Genomic DNA, 22590 nt, shown 5'->3' on the forward strand with positions numbered 1-22590 from the left:
ATGATTTTTTTGTGGATGCAATACACCAGCTTTGCACCCCTACACAGAAATATAATAATAAATCTGGCTGTTAATTCTGTGGGTGACCTATAGTGATTTTTTGTGGGTGCAATGCACCATTTTTGTACCCCTGGCGCAAAAATATAATAGTTAATCCGTCTGTTAGTTCGGTGGGTGACATATACCCATTTTTGGTGTGAGATACGCGTGCACTTTATACAGGACAGGGAAATTAATATAGTTAATCTGACTGTTTGTTCAGCCGGTAACATATACCCATTTTTGGTGTGACATACACGTGCACTGCATATATGACAGGGAAATTAACATAGTTAATCCGTCTGTTAGTTCGGTGGGTGACATATTCCCATTTTTGGAGTGAGGTACACCTGCACTGCATAAGTGACAGGGAAATTAATGTAGTTAATCCGTCTGTTAGTTCAGAGGGTGACAATTTCCCATTTTTGGTGTGAGGTACACCTGCACTGCATAAGTGACAGGGAAATTAATATAGTTAATCTGTCTGTTAGCTTGGTGGGTGACCTCAAAGAATGAGGAGAGCATCAAATGAGGGACGTGGCCCTGGTCGTGGTGCTGCTGATGCTGTTGGAGCTCCTGTTGCAGGGAGAGGATGTGGTTAATCTGTGCCAGCTACACGCCTAAATAAAACACCTTCCTCAGGTGCACGTAGGCAACAGGATGTTCAGTGGCATTTTGTAGGCCCGAATACAGGTGTATGAATGATGAGACCAGAAAAAGTAGAGGTGGTAGTAGAATGGATGGCTGACAGTGCCTCCAGTTCCTTCACATTGTCTCCACCCTAACGCTGAAACCGCAGAGTTGGCACCAGCAGCCCATGGGCATCTCACTCCCTTGCAAATCAGCCAAGCAGTCTGAGCCCCAAGTCATGCAGCAGTCTCTTATGCTTTTTGATGACTCTGCTGGCAGGGTTTCCGTGAGTCATCCACCTAGCCCTACCCAAGAAGTGGAAAAGATTGAGTGCAATGAGGCCCAACTACTTATGTTTCAGGATGTGGACATGGAAGGACCACCACAGCACGTCTCTGATGATGATGACAAAACACAGGTGCCAACTGCTGTGGCTTTCTGTCGTGTGCAGACCGGCAAGGAGGGCAGCGGTGAAGAGTGGGTGGAAGATGATGTGGAGGATGATGAGGTCCTAGACCACACATGGCATCAAAGTCATGCGAGTGACGTGTGCAGTTCGGAGGAAGAGGTGGTGGTCACACAGTGCCAGCCGCACAGCAAAAGAGGGAGCAGGGTGCAAAAGCATTCGCAGAGTGGCATTCCCCTAGCCAGTGTGTCTGCTACTGCCCACCGCACCCAGTGACTGAGCAAAGCCAGCTCCAAGGAGTTCCCTGGCGTGCTAGTTCCTCAGACAATGTGCTGATGACAAGACGCGAGTGGTTTGTACGCTGTGCAATCAGAGCCTGAAGCGAGGCATAAATGTTCTAAACCTGAGCACAACCTGCATGACCAGGCATCTAAATGCAAAGCACGAGCTGCAGTTAAGTACATACCCGAAAAACCACAAAAGAGCTCAGGCTCCTCTTGCTCCCCCTTCTGCTGCAGTCTCGGCCTCTTCTTCCCCCTCTGGAGTGACAGTGGCACCTGCCACCCCGCAAACAGAGGATGTGGCAGCAACACCACCACCTCTGCCACCGACACCCAACATGTCCACACTGTCCCATGGAAGAATTCAGCTGTCCATCCCCCAAACACTGGAGAGAAAGAGGAAGTACCCCCCTACCCACCCGCAATCTCTGGCCCTGAATGCCATCATTTCAAAATTTCTGGCCTTTGAAATGCTGTCATTCCGTCTGGTGGAGACAGAGGCTTTTAAAAATATTATGGTGGTGGCTGTCCCACAGTACGTGGTTCCCAGCAGCCAATACTTTTCTAGATGAGCCATCTCCGTCTTGCACAACCAAGTGGCGGACAAAATCAGGTGTGCACTGCGCAAAGCCATCTGTGGCAAGGTCCACATTACTACCGATACATGGACCAGAAAGCACGGGTAGGGTCATTATATCTCTCTAACTGCACACTGGGTAAATGCAGTGGCAGCTGGGTCTGAGGCAGATAGCAGTTTGGCGCATGTCCTTCTGCCACCAAGGATTGACAGACATTTCTCGTTGCCTCCTGTTGCCTCCTCCTCCTACTCCGCTTCCTCCTCTAGCACCTCCTTATCCAGTAAATGTAACACCTTCACCATCAACTTCAGCACAGCCAGGGGGAAACAACAGCAGGCTGTTTTGAAGCTCTTCTGTTTGGGGGAAAAAAACCACACCGTGCAGGAGCTGTGGATGGGCATGGAACAACAGACCAATGAGTGGTTGGTGCCACTAAGCCTCAAGCCTGGCCTGGTGGTGTGCGATAAAGGGCGAAATCTCATAGCAGCTGTGGGGCTAGCTGGTTTGATGCACATCCCTTGCCTGGAGCATGTGCTGAATTTGGTGGTGCAGAGGTTCCTGAAAAATTACCCAGATATGTCAGAGCTTCTGCAGAAAATGCGGTCTGTCTGTGCGAGCTTTCTGCGTTCTCATCCTGCTGCTGCTGCTCGCCTGTCTGCGCTGCAGCGTAAAGTCGTCCTTCCTGCTCACCATCTCATATGCGACATACCCACAAGGTGTAACACACACGGGTGAGTCGCTCTGCGGAACAGCACCACTTCACCACCAACGAGTGGGCCTCCATGCAGGACGTGTGTGCGGTGTTGTGATGTTTCAAGTACTCCACCAACATGTCCAGTGCCGATGAAACAGTCCTCAGCGTTACTATCCCACTTCTATGTATCCTTGAAAAAACACTTTGAGCGATGATGAAAGAGGATGTGGCACTGGAGGAAGAGGAGGAGGAAGAGGGATCATTTCCACGATTATCAGACCAGTCGTTCACAAATGGATTGGAGGGTGGGTTCCTACACCAAAAGAGGCCAGGTACACAACTGTCAAGCCAGGGCAAAGTTCTGCAGGATGAGGAGGAGGAGTAGGAACCGTGTTCACAGCAGGGTAGTACCCAAAGCAGCTTATGGGCATCAATGGAGCATGGCTTGGGGGATACAGAGGACACAGATGATACACCTCCCACAGAGGACAGTTTGTCATTGCCTCTGGGCAGCCTGGCACAAATAAGCGACTACATGCTGCAGTGCCTACGCAACGACCGCAGAGTTGCTCTCATTCTAACCAGTGCTGGTTACTGGGTGGCCACCCTCCTGGATCCCCACTACAAGGACAACGTGCTGTCCTTAATTCTGTCACTGGAGCGTGATTGGAAGATGCGCAAGTACAAGTGCACGCTGGTAGATGCGCTGCTGATGGCATTCACACTTGACAGCAGGGGCTTAGTGGAAGCACAAGGTGAAGGCAGAGGAGAAGGTGGAAGAAGTCGCCAACTCAGCTGGGGGCACCACCTGCACCTCAGAATGAAGGGTTAGCATGGTCGAAATGTGGAAAAGCTTTGTCAGCACGCCACAGCAACAAGCACCACAAGCTGATACAGAACGTCTTGCAGGAGGCAGCAATTCAGCAACATGGTGGAATAGTACGTGTGCACATGCCTACACGTACTGACTGATGGCTCTGCCCCCTTCAACTTCTGGGTCTCAAAATTGGGCACATGGCCTAAGCTTGCCCTTTATGCCTTGAAGGTGCTGGCCTGCCCCGCAGCAAGTGTATTGTTCGTACGTGTGTTTAGCACGGCAAGGGGGGTAATCACAGACAAGCGCAGCCGCCTGTCTATTAGCCAATGTGGACAAGCTCACGTTCATTAAAATTAACCAGGCATGGATCCCACAGGACTTGTCCGTACCTTGTGCTGAGTAGACATGTATACCAGCTGCACCCAGCCATTGCTATACTCTAGCACACTTTCTCTTTGCATTCTCTTTTAAATTTCCCAATGTTTTGGGGTCTTCCCAAACTTATAAAAAACTAATAAATAGACATATTTGAGATGGGGGTTTGTATGGTTTTGGGAGGGTGGGAGGGGGAGTGGGAGGGGAGGGGTAAGTGGGTTAAAGAAAAAAAGAAAAAAAATGTATATACAGAACAGTCTTGGATCTTGTACAAAATTGTAATTATCCTAAGGAATAATGAGGATTAAAGGAAAAAGAACCTGTAAACATCTTGATGTTCGCTGAAGTATGTCCTTTCTAATTGATATGTGATTGTACATGTGCCTTTTAATAAAGAGAAGTTAAAAAAAAAAAACTGTGTTGGCTACCTCCTCTTTCACCGCTATTTCCACCTACACCGCCATGTCCACCGCCTCTTCAAACTCCTACTCCACTTTGACCTCCGCCTCCTAGTTCAAGATTATTATTTATTATTTTTTTCTATTCTATGTTATTTTAAGTAATTTCCCTATCCACATTTGTTTGCAGGGCAACTGTCCTACCCCTCCCCCCATTTTGCTTTCCTTTGCAGCCCTCTAGCCCTTACTACTAGGGATGAGCGAACCCGAACTGTATAGTTCGGGTTCGTACCGAATTTTGGGGTGTCCGTGACCCGAACATTTTCGTAAAAGTCTGTGTTCGGGTTCGGTGTTCGGCGCTTTCTTGGCGCTTTTTGAAAGACTGCAAAGCAGCCAATCAACAAGCGTCATACTACTTTGCCCAAGAGGCCATCACAGCCATGCCTACTATTGGCATGGCTGTGATTGGCCAGTGCAGCATGTGACCCAGCCTCTATTTAAGCTGGAGTCACGTAGCGCCGCACGTCACTCTGCTATGATCAGTGTAGGGAGAGGTTGCAGCTGCGACGTTAGGGCGAGATTAGGCAGATTAACTCCTCCAAAAGACTTCATTCTGTGATCGATCTGCAGCTGTGGATCATTGAAGTGCAATTATTGATTTGCTCACTTTTTCGAGGCTGCCCAGAGCGTTTTTAGATCACTTTTTTTCTGGGGTGATCGGCGGCCATTTTGTGACTTGTGGTGCGCCAGCACAAGCTATCACCAAGTGTATTTAACCATCGATAGTGTGGTTATTTTGTGCTATATCCTACATCAGCTGCAGGCTGAGCCTGTGTCACCGAAGTGCATTTAACCACCAACAGTCTGGTTATTTTTTGGCCATATACTACATCAGCTGCAGGCTGAGCCTGTGTCACCCAAGTGGATTTAACCATCAACAGTCTGATTATTTTTTGGCCATATACTACATCTGGTGCAGGCTGAGCCTGTGTCACCCAAGTGCATTTAACCATCAACAGTGTGGTTATTTTACATCAGGGGCAAGTTGAGCCTGTCACCCAGCGCCTAAAAAATAGACCTGACATTTCTATTCAACCAAATCTGTACTGTTTTAGCTGGTCAAGTTATTTGTAGTGACCGTAAAAACACACTTTTTTTTCTGGGTTAAAAAACTATTCCCAAATTTGCCATTCTCAAAATAACTAGTTTCTGGTATTTGAGGCCTACTTGAAATCTATCCCAAAAAGAATATCTTACATTGAAGGTACTGATAGTGTCATTCAGAAAAACCTAAGACACACGCTAGCGTGCAGATAGAAGTCTGATTCTGTGATTAAACCTATACCTGTCACACAGCGCAAAAAAAAACAGGCCTCACATCTCTATTTAACCAAATCTGTACTGTTTTAGCTGGTCAAGTTATTTGTAGTGACCGTAAAAGCACACTTTTTTTTCTGGGTTGAAAAAACATTCCCAAATTTGCCATTCTCAAAATAACTAGTTTCTGGTATTTGAGGCCTACTTGAAATCTATCCCAAAAAGAATATCTTACATTGAAGGTACTGATAGTGTCATTCAGAAAAACCTAAGACACACGCTAGCGTGCTGATAGAAGTCTGATTCTGTGATTAAACCTATACCTGTCACACAGCGCAAAAAAAAAACAGGCCTCACATCTCTATTTAACCAAATCTGTACTGTTTTAGCTGATCAAGTAATTTGTAGTGACCGTAAAAGCACACTTTTTTTTCTGGGTTAAAAAACCATTCCCAAATTTGCCATTCTCAAAATAACTAGTTTCTTGTATTTGAGGCCTACTTGAAATCTATCCCAAAAATAATATCTTACATTGAAGGTACTGATAGTGTCATTCAGAAAAACCTAAGACACACGCTAGCGTGCTGATAGAAGTCTGATTCTGTGATTAAACCTATACCTGTCACACAGCGCAAAAAAAAACAGGCCTCACATCTCTATTTAACCAAATCTGTACTGTTTTAGCTGATCAAGTTATTTGTAGTGACCGTAAAAGCACACTTTTTTTTCTGGGTTGAAAAACCATTCCCAAAATTGCCAATCTCAAAATAACTAGTTTCTGGTATTTGAGGCCTACTTGAAATCTATCCCAAAAAGAATATCTTACATTGAAGGTACTGATAGTGTCATTCAGAAAAACCTAAGACACACGCTAGCGTGCTGATAGAAGTCTGATTCTGTGTTTAAACCTATACCTGTCACACAGCGCAAAAAAAAACAGGCCTCACATCTCTATTTAACCAAATCTGTACTGTTTTAGCTGATCAAGTTATTTGTAGTGACCGTAAAAGCACACTTTTTTTTCTGGGTTAAAAAACCATTCCCAAATTTGCCATTCTCAAAATAACTAGTTTCTGGTATTTGAGGCCTACTTGAAATCTATCCCAAAAATAATATCTTACATTGAAAGTACTGATAGTGTCATTCAGAAAAACCTAAGACACACGCTAGCGTGCTGATAGAAGTCTGATTCTGTGATTAAACCTATACCTGTCACACAGCGCAAAAAAAAACAGGCCTCACATCTCTATTTAACCAAATCTCTACTGTTTTAGCTGATCAAGTTATTTGTAGTGACCGTAAAAGCACACTTTTTTTTCTGGGTAGAAAAAACATTCCCAAAATTGCCATTCTCAAAATAACTAGTTTCTGGTATTTGAGGCCTACTTGAAATCTATCCCAAAAAGAATATCTTACATTGAAGGTACTGATAGTGTCATTCAGAAAAACCTAAGACACACGCTAGCGTGCTGATAGAAGTCTGATTCTGTGATTAAACCTATACCTGTCACACAGCGCAAAAAAAAACAGGTCTCACATCTCTATTCAACCAAATCTGCACTGTTTTAGCTGGTCAAGTTATTTGTAGTGACCGTAAAAGCACACTTTTTGTTCTAGGTTAAAAAACCATTCCCAAATTTGCCATTCTCAAAATAACTAGTTTCTGGTATTTGAGGCCTACTTAAAATCTATCCCAAAAAGAATATCTTACATTGAAGGTACTGATAGTGTCATTCAGAAAAACCTAAGACACACGCTAGCGTGCAGATAGAAGTCTGATTCTGTGATTAAACCTATACCTGTCACACAGCGCAAAAAAAAACAGGCCTCACATCTCTATTTAACCAAATCTGTACTGTTTTAGCTGGTCAAGTTATTTGTAGTGACCGTAAAAGCACACTTTTATTTCTGGGTTGAAAAACCATTTCCAAATTTGCCATTCTCAAAATAACTAGTTTCTAGTATTTGAGGCCTACTTGAAATCTATCCCAAAAAGAATATCTTACATTGAAGGTACTGATAGTGTCATTCAGAAAAACCTAAGACACACGCTAGCGTGCTGATAGAAGTCTGATTCTGTGATTAAACCTATACCTGTCACACAGCGCAAAAAAAAAACAGGTCTCACATCTCTATTCAACCAAATCTGCACTGTTTTAGCTGGTCAAGTTATTTGTAGTGACCGTAAAAGCACACTTTTTGTTCTGGGTTGAAAAACCATTCCCAAATTTGCCATTCTCAAAATAACTAGTTTCTGGTATTTGAGGCCTACTTGAAATCTATCCCAAAAAGAATATCTTACATTGAAGGTACTGATAGTGTCATTCAGAAAAACCTAAGACACACGCTAGCGTGATGATAGAAGTCTGATTCTGTGATTAAACCTACACCTGTCACACAGCGCAAAAAAAAACAGGTCTCACATCTCTATTCAACCAAATCTGCACTGTTTTAGCTGGTCAAGTTATTTGTAGTGACCGTAAAAGCACACTTTTTGTTCTGGGTTGAAAAACCATTCCCAAATTTGCCATTCTCAAAATAACTAGTTTCTGGTATTTGAGGCCTACTTGAAATCTATCCCAAAAAGGATATCTTACATTGAAGGTACTGATAGTGTCATTCAGAAAAACCTAAGACACACGCTAGCGTGATGATAGAAGTCTGATTCTGTGATTAAACCTATACCTGTCACACAGCGCAAAAAAAAACAGGCCTCACATCTCTATTTAACCAAATCTCTACTGTTTTAGCTGATCAAGTTATTTGTAGTGACCGTAAAAGCACACTTTTTTTTCTGGGTAGAAAAAACATTCCCAAAATTGCCATTCTCAAAATAACTAGTTTCTGGTATTTGAGGCCTACTTGAAATCTATCCCAAAAAGAATATCTTACATTGAAGGTACTGATAGTGTCATTCAGAAAAACCTAAGACACACGCTAGCGTGCTGATAGAAGTCTGATTCTGTGATTAAACCTATACCTGTCACACAGCGCAAAAAAAAACAGGTCTCACATCTCTATTCAACCAAATCTGCACTGTTTTAGCTGGTCAAGTTATTTGTAGTGACCGTAAAAGCACACTTTTTGTTCTAGGTTAAAAAACCATTCCCAAATTTGCCATTCTCAAAATAACTAGTTTCTGGTATTTGAGGCCTACTTAAAATCTATCCCAAAAAGAATATCTTACATTGAAGGTACTGATAGTGTCATTCAGAAAAACCTAAGACACACGCTAGCGTGCAGATAGAAGTCTGATTCTGTGATTAAACCTATACCTGTCACACAGCGCAAAAAAAAACAGGCCTCACATCTCTATTTAACCAAATCTGTACTGTTTTAGCTGGTCAAGTTATTTGTAGTGACCGTAAAAGCACACTTTTATTTCTGGGTTGAAAAACCATTTCCAAATTTGCCATTCTCAAAATAACTAGTTTCTAGTATTTGAGGCCTACTTGAAATCTATCCCAAAAAGAATATCTTACATTGAAGGTACTGATAGTGTCATTCAGAAAAACCTAAGACACACGCTAGCGTGCTGATAGAAGTCTGATTCTGTGATTAAACCTATACCTGTCACACAGCGCAAAAAAAAAACAGGTCTCACATCTCTATTCAACCAAATCTGCACTGTTTTAGCTGGTCAAATTATTTGTAGTGACCGTAAAAGCACACTTTTTGTTCTGGGTTGAAAAACCATTCCCAAATTTGCCATTCTCAAAATAACTAGTTTCTGGTATTTGAGGCCTACTTGAAATCTATCCCAAAAAGGATATCTTACATTGAAGGTACTGATAGTGTCATTCAGAAAAACCTAAGACACACGCTACCGTGCAGATAGAAGTCTGATTCTGTGATTAAACCTATACCTGTCACACAGCGCAAAAAAAAACAGGTCTCACATCTCTATTCAACCAAATCTGCACTGTTTTAGCTGGTCAAGTTATTTGTAGTGACCGTAAAAGCACACTTTTTGTTCTGGGTTGAAAAACCATTCCCAAATTTGCCATTCTCAAAATAACTAGTTTCTGGTATTTGAGGCCTACTTGAAATCTATCCCAAAAAGAATATCTTACATTGAAGGTACTGATAGTGTCATTCAGAAAAACCTAAGACACACGCTAGCGTGATGATAGAAGTCTGATTCTGTGATTAAACCTACACCTGTCACACAGCGCAAAAAAAAACAGGTCTCACATCTCTATTCAACCAAATCTGCACTGTTTTAGCTGGTCAAGTTATTTGTAGTGACCGTAAAAGCACACTTTTTGTTCTGGGTTGAAAAACCATTCCCAAATTTGCCATTCTCAAAATAACTAGTTTCTGGTATTTGAGGCCTACTTGAAATCTATCCCAAAAAGGATATCTTACATTGAAGGTACTGATAGTGTCATTCAGAAAAACCTAAGACACACGCTAGCGTGATGATAGAAGTCTGATTCTGTGATTAAACCTATACCTGTCACACAGCGCAAAAAAAAACAGGTCTCACATCTCTATTCAACCAAATCTGCACTGTTTTAGCTGGTCAAGTTATTTGTAGTGACCGTAAAAGCACACTTTTTGTTCTCGGTTGAAAAACCCTTCCCAAATTTGCCATTCTCAAAATAACTAGTTTCTGGTATATGAGGCCTACTTGAAATCGATCCCAAAAAGGATATCTTACATTGAAGGTACTGATAGTGTCATTCAGAAAAACCTAAGACACACGCTACCGTGCAGATAGAAGTCTGATTCTGTGATTAAACCTATACCTGTCACACAGCGCAAAAAAAAACAGGTCTCACATCTCTATTCAACCAAATCTGCACTGTTTTAGCTGGTCAAGTTATTTGTAGTGACCGTAAAAGCACACTTTTTGTTCTGGGTTGAAAAACCATTCCCAAATTTGCCATTCTCAAAATAACTAGTTTCTGGTATTTGAGGCCTACTTGAAATCTATCCCAAAAAGGATATCTTACATTGAAGGTACTGATAGTGTCATTCAGAAAAACCTAAGACACACGCTACCGTGCAGATAGAAGTTTGATTCTGTGATTAAACCTATACCTGTCACACAGCGCAAAAAAAAACAGGTCTCACATCTCTATTCAACCAAATCTGCACTGTTTTAGCTGGTCAAGTTATTTGTAGTGACCGTAAAAGCACACTTTTTGTTCTGGGTTGAAAAACCATTCCCAAATTTGCCATTCTCAAAATAACTAGTTTCTGGTATTTGAGGCCTACTTGAAATCTATCCCAAAAAGAATATCTTACATTGAAGGTACTGATAGTGTCATTCAGAAAAACCTAAGACACGCGCTAGCGTGCAGATAGAAGTCTGATTCTGTGATTAAACCTATACCTGTCACACAGCGCAAAAAAAAAACAGGCCTCACATCTCTATTCAACCAAATCTGTACTGTTTTAGCTGGTCAAGTTATTTGTAGTGACCGTAAAAGCACACTTTTTGTTCTGGGTTGAAAAACTTTTCCCAAATTTGCCATTCTCAAAATTGTGGTGAACGGGAACAATGAGGAAAACATCTAATAAGGGACGCGGACGCGGACGTGGACATGGTCGTGGTGGTGTTAGTGGACCCTCTGGTGCTGGGAGAGGACGTGGCCGTTCTGCCACAGCCACACGTCCTAGTGTACCAACTACCTCTGGTCCCAGTAGCCGCCAGAATTTACAGGGATATTTGGTGGGGCCCAATGCCGTTCTAAGGATGGTAAGGCCTGAGCAGGTACAGGCATTAGTCAATTGGGTGGCCGACAGTGCATCCCGCACGTTCACATTAATTCCCACCCAGTCTTCTGCAGAAAGCGCACAGATGGCGCATGAAAACCAAGCCCATCAGTCTGTCACATCACCCCCATGCATATCAGGGAAACTGTCTGAGCCTCAAGTTATGCAGCAGTCTCTTATGCTGTTTGAAGACTCTGCTGCCAGGGTTTCCTAAGGGCATCCACCTAGCTCTTCACCAGGGGTGGAAGAGATAGAATGCACTAAAGCACAACCACTTATGTTTCCTGATGATGAGGACATGGGAATACCACCTCAGCAAGTCTCTGATTATGACGAAACACAGGTGCCAACTGCTGCGTCTTTCTGCAGTGTGCAGACTGAATAGGAGGACAGGGGTCAAGACTGGGTGGAAGACGATGCAGGGGACGATGAGGTCCTAGACCCCACATGGAATGAAGGTCGTGCCACTGACTTTCAGAGTTCGGAGGAAGAGGCAGTGGTGAGACAGAGCCAACAGCGTAGCAAAAGAGGGAGCAGTGGGCAAAATCAGAACACCCGCCGCCAAGAGACTCCGCCTGCTACTGACCGCCGCCATCTGGGACCGAGCACCCCAAAGGCAGCTTCAAGGAGTTCCCTGGCATGGCACTTCTTCAAACAATGTGCTGACGACAAGACCCGAGTGGTTTGCACGCTGTGCCATCAGAGCCTGAAGCGAGGCATTAACGTTCGGAACCTTAGCACAACCTGCATGACCAGGCACCTGCATGCAAAGCATGAACTGCAGTGGAGTAAACACCTTAAAAACAAGGAAGTCACTCAGGCTCCCCCTGCTGCCTCTTCTGCTGCTGCCACCTCGGCCTCTTCTGCTGCTGCCGCCGCGTCGGCCTCTTCTGCTGCTGCTGCCGCCGCCACGGCCTCTTCCTCTGCCTCTGGAGGAACGTTGGCACCTGCCGCCCAGCAAACATGGGATGTACCACCAACACCACCACCTGCGTCACCAAGCATCTCAACCATGTCACACGGCAGCGTTCAGCTCTCCATCTCACAAACATTTGAGAGAAAGCGTAAATTCCCACCTAGCCACCCTCGATCCCTGGCCCTCAATACCAGCATTTCTAAACTACTGGCCTATGAAATGCTGTCATTTAGGCTGGTGGACACACACAGCTTCAAACAGCTCATGTCACTTGCTGTCCCACAGTATGTTGTTCCCAGCCGCCACTACTTCTCCAAGAGAGCCGTGCCTTCCCTGCACAAACAAGTGTCCGATAAAATCAAGTGTGCACTGCGCAACGCCATCTGTGGCAAGGTCCACCTAACCACAGATACGTGGACCAGTAAGCACGGCCAGTGACACTATATCTCCCTAACTGCACACTGGGTAAATGTAGTGGCGGCTGGGCCCCAGACGGAGAGCTGTTTGGCGCACGTCCTTCGGCCGCCAAGGATCGCAGGGCAACATTCTTTGCCTCCTGTCTCCTCCTCCTCCTACTCAGCTTCCTCCTCCTCTTCTTCCACCTGCTCATCCAGTCAGCCACACACCTTCACCACCAACTTCAGCACAGCACGGGGTAAACGTCAGCAGGCCATTCTGAAACTCATATGTTTGGGGGACAGGCCCCACACCGCACAGGAGTTGTGGCCGGGTATAGAACAACAGACCGACGAGTGGTTGCTGCCGGTGAGCCTCAAGCCCGGCCTGGTGGTGTGCGATAATGGGCGAAATCTCGTTGCAGCTCTGGGACTAGCCGGTTTGACGCACATCCCTTGCCTGGCGCATGTGCTGAATTTAATGGTGCAGAGTTCATTCGCAACTACCCCGACATGTCAGAGCTGCTGCATAAAGTGCGGGCCGTCTGTTCGCGCTTCCGGCGTTCACACCCTGCCGCCGCTCGCCTGTCTGCGCTACAGCGTAACTTTGGCCTTCCCGCTCACCGCCTCATATGCGACGTACCCACCAGGTGGAACTCCACCTTGCATATGCTGGACAGACTGTGCGAGCAGCAGCAGGCCATAGTGGAGTTTCAGCTGCAGCACGCACGGGTCAGTCGCACTGTGGATCAGACACACTTCACCACCAATGACTGGGCCTCCATGCGAGACCTGTGTGCCCTGTTGCGCTGTTTCGAGTACTCCACCAACATGGCCAGTGGCGATGACGCCGTTATCAGCGTTACAATACCACTTCTATGTCTCCTTGAGAAAACACTTAGGGCGATGATGAAAGAGGAGGTGGCCCAGGAGGAAGAGGAGGAAGCGGGGTCATTTTTAGCACTTTCAGGCCAGGCTCTTCGAAGTGACTCAGAGGGAGGTTTTCTGCAACACCAGAGGCCAGGTACAAATGTGGCCAGACAGGGCCCACTACTGGAGGACGAGGAGGACGAGGATGAGGAGGAGGTGGAGGAGGATGAGGATAAAGCATGTTCACAGCGGGGTGGCACCCAAAGCAGCTCGGGCCCATTACTGGTGCGTGGCTGGGGGGAAACACAGGACGATGACGATACACCTCCCACAGAGGACAGCTTGTCCTTACCTCTGGGCAGCCTGGCACACATGAGCGACTACATGCTGCAGTGCCTGCGCCACGACAGCAGAGTTGCCCACATTTTAGTGTGTGCGGACTACTGCGTTGCCACCCTACTGGATCCCCGGTACAAAGACAATGTGCCCATCTTACTTCCCACACTGGAGCGTGATAGGAAGATGCGCGACTACAAGCGCACGTTGGTAGACACGCTACTGAGAGCATTCCCAAATGTCACAGGGGAACCAGTGGAAGCCCAAGGCGAAGGCAGAGGAGGAGCAAGAGGTCGCCAACGCAGCTGTGTCACTGCCAGCTCCTCTGAGGGCAGGGTTAGCATGGCAGAGATGTGGAAAAGTTTTGTCACCACGCCTCAGCTAACTGCACCACCACCTGATACGGAACGTGTTAGCAGGAGGCAACATTTCACTAACATGGTGGAACAGTACCTGTGCACACCCCTCCACGTACTGACTGATGGTTCGGCCCCATTCAACTTCTGGGTCTCCAAATTGTCCACGTGGCCAGAGCTAGCCTTTTATGCCTTGGAGGTGCTGGCCTGCCCGGCGGCCAGCGTTTTGTCTGAACGTGTAATCAGCACGGCAGGGGGCGTCATTACAGACAAACGCAGCCGCCTGTCTACAGCCAATGTGGACAAGCTGACGTTCATAAAAATGAACCAGGCATGGATCCCACAGGACCTGTCCATCCCTTGTGCAGATTAGATATTAACTACCTCCCCTTAACAATATATTATTCTACTCCAGGGCACTTCCTCATTCAATACTATTTTTAATTTCATTTTACCATTATATTGCGGGGCAACCCAAAGTTGAATGAACCTCTCCTCTGTCTGGGTGCCGGGGCCTAAATGTGTGACAGTGGCCTGTTCCAGTGGTGGGTGACGTGAAGCCTGATTCTCTGCTATGACATGAAGACAGATTCTGCGCTGACATAAGGCCAGATTCTCTGTTACGGGACCTCTCTCCTCTGCCTGGGTGCCTGGGCCTAAATGTTTGACAGTGGCCTGTTCCAGTGGTGGGTGACGTGAAGCCTGATTCTCTGCTATGACATGAAGACAGATTCTGCGCTGACATAAGGCCAGATTCTCTGTTACGGGACCGCTCTCCTCTGTCTGGGTGCCGGGGCCTTAATGTGTGACAGTGGCCTGTTCCAGTGGTGGGTGACGTGAAGCCTGATTCTCTGCTATGACATGAATACAGATTCTGCGCTGACATAAGGCCAGATTCTCTGGTACGGGACCTCTCTCCTCTGCCTGGGTGCCTGGGCCTAAATGTGTGACAGTGGCCTGTTCTAGTGGTGGGTGACGTGAAGCCTGATTCTCTGCTATGACATGAAGACAGATTCTGCGCTGACATAAGGCCAGATTTTTTGTTACGGGACCTCTCTCCTCTGCCTGGGTGCCTGGGCCTAAATGTGTGACAGTGGCCTGTTCCAGTGGTGGGTGACGTGAAGCCTGATTCTCTGCTATGACATGAATACAGATTCTGCGCTGACATAAGGCCATATTCTCTGTTACGGGACCTCTCTCCTCTGCCTGGATGCCTGGGCCTAAATGTGTGACAGTGGCCTGTTCCAGTGGTGGGTGACGTGAAGCCTGATTCTCTGCTATGACATAAAGACAGATTCTGCGCTGACATAAGGCCAGATTCTCTGTTACGGGACCGCTCTCCTCTGCCTGGGTGCCGGGGCCTAAATGTGTGACAGTGGCCTGTTCCAGTGGTGGGTGACGTAAAGCCTGATTCTCTGCTATGACATGAATACAGATTCTGCGCTGACATAAGGCCAGATTCTCTGTTACGGGACCTCTCTCCTCTGCCTGGGTGCCGGGGCCTAAATGTGTGACAGTGGCCTGTTCCAGTGGTGGGTGACGTGAAGCCTGATTCTCTGCTATGACATGACGACAGATTCTGCGCTGACATAAGGCCAGATTCTCTGTTACGGGACCTCTCTCCTCTGCCTGGGTGCCTGGGCCTAAATGTGTGACAGTGGCCTGTTCCAGTGGTGGGTGACGTGAAGCCTGATTCTCTGCTATGACATGAATACAGATTCTGCGCTGACATAAGGCCAGATTCTCTGTTACGGGACCTCTCTCCTCTGCCTGGGTGCCTGGGCCTAAATGTGTGACAGTGGCCTGTTCCAGTGGTGGGTGACGTGAAGCCTGATTCTCTGCTATGACATGAAGGCAGATTCTGCGCTGACATAAGGCCAGATTCTCTGTTACGGGACCGCTCTCCTCTGTCTGGGTGCCGGGGCCTAAATGTGTGACAGTGGCCTGTTCCAGTGGTGGGTGACGTGAAGCCTGATTCTCTGCTGTGACATGAATACAGATTTTGCGCTGACATAAGGCCAGATTCTCTGTTACGGGACCTCTCTCCTCTGCCTGGGTGCCTGGGCCTAAATGTGTGACAGTGGCCTGTTCCAGTGGTGGGTGACGTGAAGCCTGATTCTCTGCTATGACATGAAGACAGATTCTGCGCTGACATAAGGCCAGATTCTCTGTTACGGGACCTCTCTGCCTGGGTGCCTGGGCCTAAATGTGTGACAGTGGCCTGTTCCAGTAGTGGGTGACGTGAAGCCTGATTCTCTGCTATTACATGAAGACAGATTCTGCGTTGACATAAGGCCAGATTCTCTGTTACGGGACCGCTCTCCTCTGTCTGGGTGCCGGGGCCTAAATGTGTGACAGTGGCCTGTTCCAGTGGTGGGTGACGTGAAGCCTGATTTTCTGCTATGACATGAAGACTGATTCTGCGCTGACATGAAGCCAGATTCTCTGCTATGGCATGAAGAGACTGATTCTCTGCTGACATGAAGCCAGATTCTTTGCTATGGCATGAAGAGACTGATTCTCTGCTGACGTGAAGCCAGATTCTCTGCTATGGGACCTCTGTCCAATTGATATTGGTTCATTTTTATTTTTTTAATTTTTATTTCAATTCATTTCCCTATCCACATTTGTTTGCAGGGGATTTACCTACATGTTGCTGCCTTTTGCAGCCCTCTAGCTCTTTCCTGGGCTGTTTTACAGCCTTTTTAGTGCCCAAAAGTTCGGGTCCCCATTGACTTCAATTGGGTTCGGGTTCGGGACGAAGTTCGGATCGGGTTCGGATCCCGAACCCGAACATTTCCGGGAAGTTCGGCCGAACTTCTCGAACCCGAACATCCAGGTGTTCGCTCAACTCTACTTACTACGACTATTTTACAGCCATTTTAGTGTACCAAAGTTCAGGTCTCCATTGACTTCAATGGGGTTCGGGTTCGAGTTCGGGTCAAGTTCGGGTCCCGAACTCGAACTTTGACCCGAAGTTCCGCCGAACCCGTCGAAACCCGAACATCCACGAGTCCGTTCATCCCTAATCTTCTATACATAATTCTATGTTTATTATTTTCCCTCTGTTCTTATGAAATGTTAATAATTGTGAATAGGGAACTATTGGAATTCAGGTAATTTTTGTTTTAAGAAGCAGTTTATTTGTTTATTTATCCATTGTTGTATTTAGTATTTTATATATATATTGTGTGGAAAATACCTCATATATCCAATTTTTCTCTCTAGCAGCAAATGCCTATTCATTTTAGTTAATTGAACTCTTTTGTAAGAAATGTTTATCAATAGTCTATCAAGATCACGACTTAGATTCTGGATGTAAGTTTAAAAGAGTCACCCAGGTTTTAACTAGTGATGTCGCGAGCGGCGAACGCAAATTTTCGCAAATGTTCGCGAACGGGCAAACCGGGCGAACTGCCATAGACTTCAATAGGCAGGCGAATTTTAAAACCCACAGGGACTCTTTCTGGCCACAATAGTGATGGAAAAGTTGTTTCAAGGGGACTAACACCTGGACTGTGGCATGCCAGAGGGGGATCCATGGCAAAACTCCCATGGAAAATTACATAGTTGACGCAGAGTCTGGTTGTAATCCATAAAGGGCATAAATCACCTAACATTCCTAAATTGTTTGGAATAACGTGCTTTAAAACATCAGGTATGATGTTGTATCGATCAGGTAGTGTAAGGGTTACGCCCGCTTCACAGTGACAGACCAAACTCCCCGTTTAACGCACCGCAAACAACCGCAAACAGTCCATTTGCACAACCACAAACTCCCCATTTGCACAAGGTTGGATACCAAGCTAGCCATGTCCCGTTCCTTGTCCTCACTGATGTCATTGAAGGTCTCTTCCTTCACCCAGCCACGTACAACACCAAGGGTCCCCGAAAGGTTACAACAAGCCCCCTAGGACGCCTGCTTTGTTTGGTCTTCCACCTCCTCAAAGCCACCTTCCTCCTCTGACTCCTCTTCTTCAGACTCCTCTCTCTGCGTTGCCTCTCTCTACGTTATTATAAGGTGTGTTAAGTAGTACTATTCCTATCAGTTTAATCCCTGTTACATCCACTAGTATTATTATTATTATAAGGTGTGTTAAGTAGTACTATTCCTATCAGTTTAATCCCTGTTACGTCCCCTATCAGGGGACGTGTATATGGCATCGATTTTAGGAACCGGGGAGATGAAAAAAGATGCTTGGTCGGTCCTCCTACTTCAAATTTGGGGCACTGCGCGTGCAATCTAATGTGCCACCAGATATGAGTGGTGTGTTAAGTAGTTCTATTCTTATCAGTTTAATCCCTGTTACGTCCCCTATCAGGGGACGTGTATATGGCATCGATTTTAGGAACGGGGAGATGGAAAAAGATGCTTGGTCGGTCCTCCTACTTCAAATTTGGGGCACTGCTCGTGCAATCTAATGTGCCACCAGATAGTTGTGGTGTGTTATGTTGTTCTATTCTTATCAGCTTAATCCCTGCTACGTCCCCTAACAGGGGACGTGTATATGGCATTGATTTTAGGAACGGGGAGATGGAAAAAGATGCTTGGTCGGTCCTCCTACTTCAAATTTGGGGCACTGCGCGTGCAATCTAATGTGCCACCAGATATGAGTGGTGTGTTAAGTAGTTCTATTCTTATCAGTTTAATCCCTGTTACGTCCCCTATCAGGGGACGTGTATATGACATCGATTTTAGGAATGGGGAGATGGAAAAAGATGCTTGGTCGGTCCTCCTACTTCAAATTTGGGGCACTGCTCGTGCAATCTAATGTGCCACCAGATAGTTGTGGTGTGTTATGTTGTTCTATTCTTATCAGTTTAATCCCTGCTACGTCCCCTAACAGGGGACGTGTATATGGCATTCATTTTAGGAACGGGGAGATGGAAAAAGATGCTTGGTCGGTCCTCCTACTTCAAATTTGGGGCACTGCGCGTGCAATCTAATGTGCCACCAGATATGAGTGGTGTGTTAAGTAGTTCTATTCTTATCAGTTTAATCCCTGTTATGTCCCCTATCAGGGGACGTGTATATGGCATCGATTTTAGGAACGGGGAGATGGAAAAAGATGCTTGGTCGGTCCTCCTACTTCAAATATGGGGCACTGCGCGTGCAATCTAATGTGCCATCTAAAGTTGTGGTGTGTTATGTTGTTCTATTCTTACCAGTTTAATCCCTGTTACGTCCCCTATCAGGGGACGTGTATATGGCATAGATTTTAGGATCGAGGAGATGGAAAAAGATGCTTGGTCGGTCCTCCTACTTGAAATTTGGGGCACTGCGCGTGCAATCTAATGTGCCACCAGATAGTTGTGGTGTGTTATGTTGTTCTATTCTTATCAGTTTAATCCCTGTTACGTCCCCTATCAGAAGACGTGTATGGAATAGATTTTAGACAACCGCAAAGAGTAGTCAATAGTTGACACATTCATGACATAAATTTTATACCTCTATGCGTCAATCTTGGTGTAGTTATGACTGTGCTCGTGCGCACGTTTGGGAGATTGCAGGCGATGGGGGTTTTACAAAGCCTATAGTCGTACTGAGGTAGTTCAGTGACAGTTAAGTGACCCAGAAAACAATGATTCTGCAGTGTGGGCCCATTGTTGGCCTAGTAGGCTTTAATGATCACCTTAGATGATCACAAAGAAAATTAATGTTTTTTCTATGCAAAATTATCCAGCCGATCGCTTTTGGTCTGTTCACAATGAAGCAACGACCTTATCATCTGGGGTGTGCCAACATTGCCATTGCCAAAACACTCATAGAGGTGGTCGCTTCATTGTGATACGCAAGCCCCTTCACCACGACAAGGTAATGATCACGAAGGGGAATTGACACATGTATGTGCCTTTTTTTTTGTTTGGTTTCATCCGGCATTCAGAGATAAAATACAGCAGCGTGTGGACCATTTTTAGCCCAAGACAGCTCATCTCATCAGGCCTTTTTTAGTCGAATGTATTGCCCACTGTCAGTCCCTTCGGGATCCATCCCTCATTCACCTTAATAAAGGTGAGGTAATCTAGACTTTTTTGACCTAGGCGACTTCTCTTCTCAGTGACAATACCTCCTGCTGCACTGAAGGTCCTTTCTGACAGGACACTTGAAGCGGGGCAGGCCAGAAGTTCTATCGCAAATTGGGATAGCTCAGGCCACAGGTCAAGCCTGCACACCCAGTAGTCAAGGGGTTCATCGCTCCTCAGAGTGTCAATATCTGCAGTTAAGGCGAGGTAGTCTGCTACCTGTCGGTTGAGTCGTTCTCTGAGGGTGGACCCCGAAGGGCTGTGGCGATGCGTAGGACTTAAAAAGCTCTGCATGTCCTCCATCAACAACACGTCTGTAAAGCGTCCTGTCCTTGCCGGCGTGGTCGTGGGAAGAGGAGGATTAGTTTCACCTCTTCCCCTGTTAGATTCCCATTGTGCTGTGACATCACCCTTATACGCTGTGTAAAGCATACTTTTTAATTTATTTTGGAACTGCTGCATCCTTTCCGACTTGCGGTAATTCAGTAACATTTCAGGCACTTTCTGCTTATACCGGAGGTCTAGTAGCGTGGACACCCAGTACAGGTCATTCTCCTTCAGCCTTTTTATACAAGGGTCCCTCAACAGGCACGACAGCATGAAAGACCCCATTTGCACAAGGTTGGATGCCGAGCTACTCATGTCCCGTTCCTCGTCCTCAGTGATCTCACTGAAGGAATGTTCTTCCCCCCAGCCACGTACAACACCACGGGTACCAGATAGGTGACAACGAGCACCCTGGGAAGCCTGTTGTGGTTGGTCTTCCTTCTCCTCCTCAAAGCCACATTCCTCCTCTGACTCCTCTTCCTCACACTCCTCATCCAGCGTTGCCGCAGGTCCAGCAAGCGATGCTGATAAGGCTGTTTCTGGTGGTGATGGTGACCACAACTCTTCCTCTTCACACTCATCTACGGCCTGATCCAGCACTCTTCGCAGGGCACGCTCCAGGAAGAAAACAAATGGGATGATGTCGCTGATGGTGCCTTCGGTGCGACTGACTAGGTTTGTCACCTCCTCAAAAGGATGCATGAGCGGGGGCGGAGCTAGCCGCGTCAGGGAATGGCCGCCTGAACTGAGAGCTCCTCACAGAAGCACACTGTTCAAAGCTATTTGACGAGATCCCACCTTGCTTTAGTATGGGGAAACCTAACAGAGACAAGCCTAAAGAGACCCAGATGACGCCTAAACAAGCCAAAGGACAATCCGATTTGGATAAATTCCTTAAAAAGAAGTTATCTTCGCCGACAGTAAGATCCAAGATGGCGCTGGAAGCTGCTGCCGCCGCTACTTGCACTGAAGATTCCGATGATGAGGGCTTCTGCGCTATGTCTGAGACACGCAGTGAGCGAGGCTCGACACTTATCACCAGAGCCTTCCTCAAGCAGTCCTTTGCCCTTGCTTTTGAGCCAGTCCTAAAAGAATTATCCGCCATCAAAACAGAGTTTAAGCAGACGGGGCAAAGAGTAGCAGTCCTAGAAGAATCCCAGCTCGCCATAACTAAGCACAACCGTGCGTTGCAAGCGAAAGTGGAGGAGATACACGAACATATGAACACAACTTACCTGTACTTAGAAGATCAGGAAAACAGGAGCCGAAGAAAGAACGTTCGTATCAGAGGAGTTCCTGAAAGCGTGCAAAGAGATGATATCTTAGACACGGTCAGTCAAATCTTCTCCTCCTTACTGGGTCAGGAAAGGGCAGAGAAAATAGTCATTGAGAGAGCCCATAGAGCCCTCAGGTCTAAGCCTCCGCCTGACGCACCGCCACGAGATATCATATGTGGCTTGCTGAGTTTTGTCGACACGGCGGCCATCTTAACTGCCGCTAGACATAAAGGCGAACTGTCACATGAAAACGCCAAAATACAACTATATCAAGACCTCGCAGCAAGCACCCTGGCGAAGAGGAGGCAACTCAAGCCGCTTACCGATCTCCTTAGGGAGAGAAGACATCCTCTGCGCTGGCTTTTCCCATTTGGCCTCTGCGCTACCATTAATGGTAAACAGATCACCGTCCGACATCCAGATGACCTCGCCAAGATATGGGACGCTTTGCAGACAGATCCTTTTGATATCCCCTCCTGGCTACCTTTGACAGGAGACTTGAGGATGCCACCGCTACCTGCAATTGAGGATTGGAAAGTAGCGAAGAAATTCAAGTCGCCGCAAGCGAAGAAACGTCAAGCGGAACTTCAGGACACTTGAATACCTTCTAAAATCTGTTTCTAATACCTTTTATCCCTTGGGAGGCATCCCGAGGGTACTCTGATAACTACCTTAGCCCCAAGAGTAGTGTAATGGGCTTTAAAAATGTTGTCTTTGTTTACAAGCTACTGTATTATGGCCCTTTTCAATACCACTGCCTCCTTACCCACTATCTACCTCTTATGATAAGGTGTCGTCTGAGATGCCAACTCCATCAGAGCCTAGAGTAT

Source organism: Bufo bufo, chromosome 4 (assembly GCF_905171765.1).
Source record: "Bufo bufo chromosome 4, aBufBuf1.1, whole genome shotgun sequence".
In the NCBI taxonomy this organism is placed as follows: Eukaryota; Metazoa; Chordata; class Amphibia; order Anura; family Bufonidae; genus Bufo; species Bufo bufo.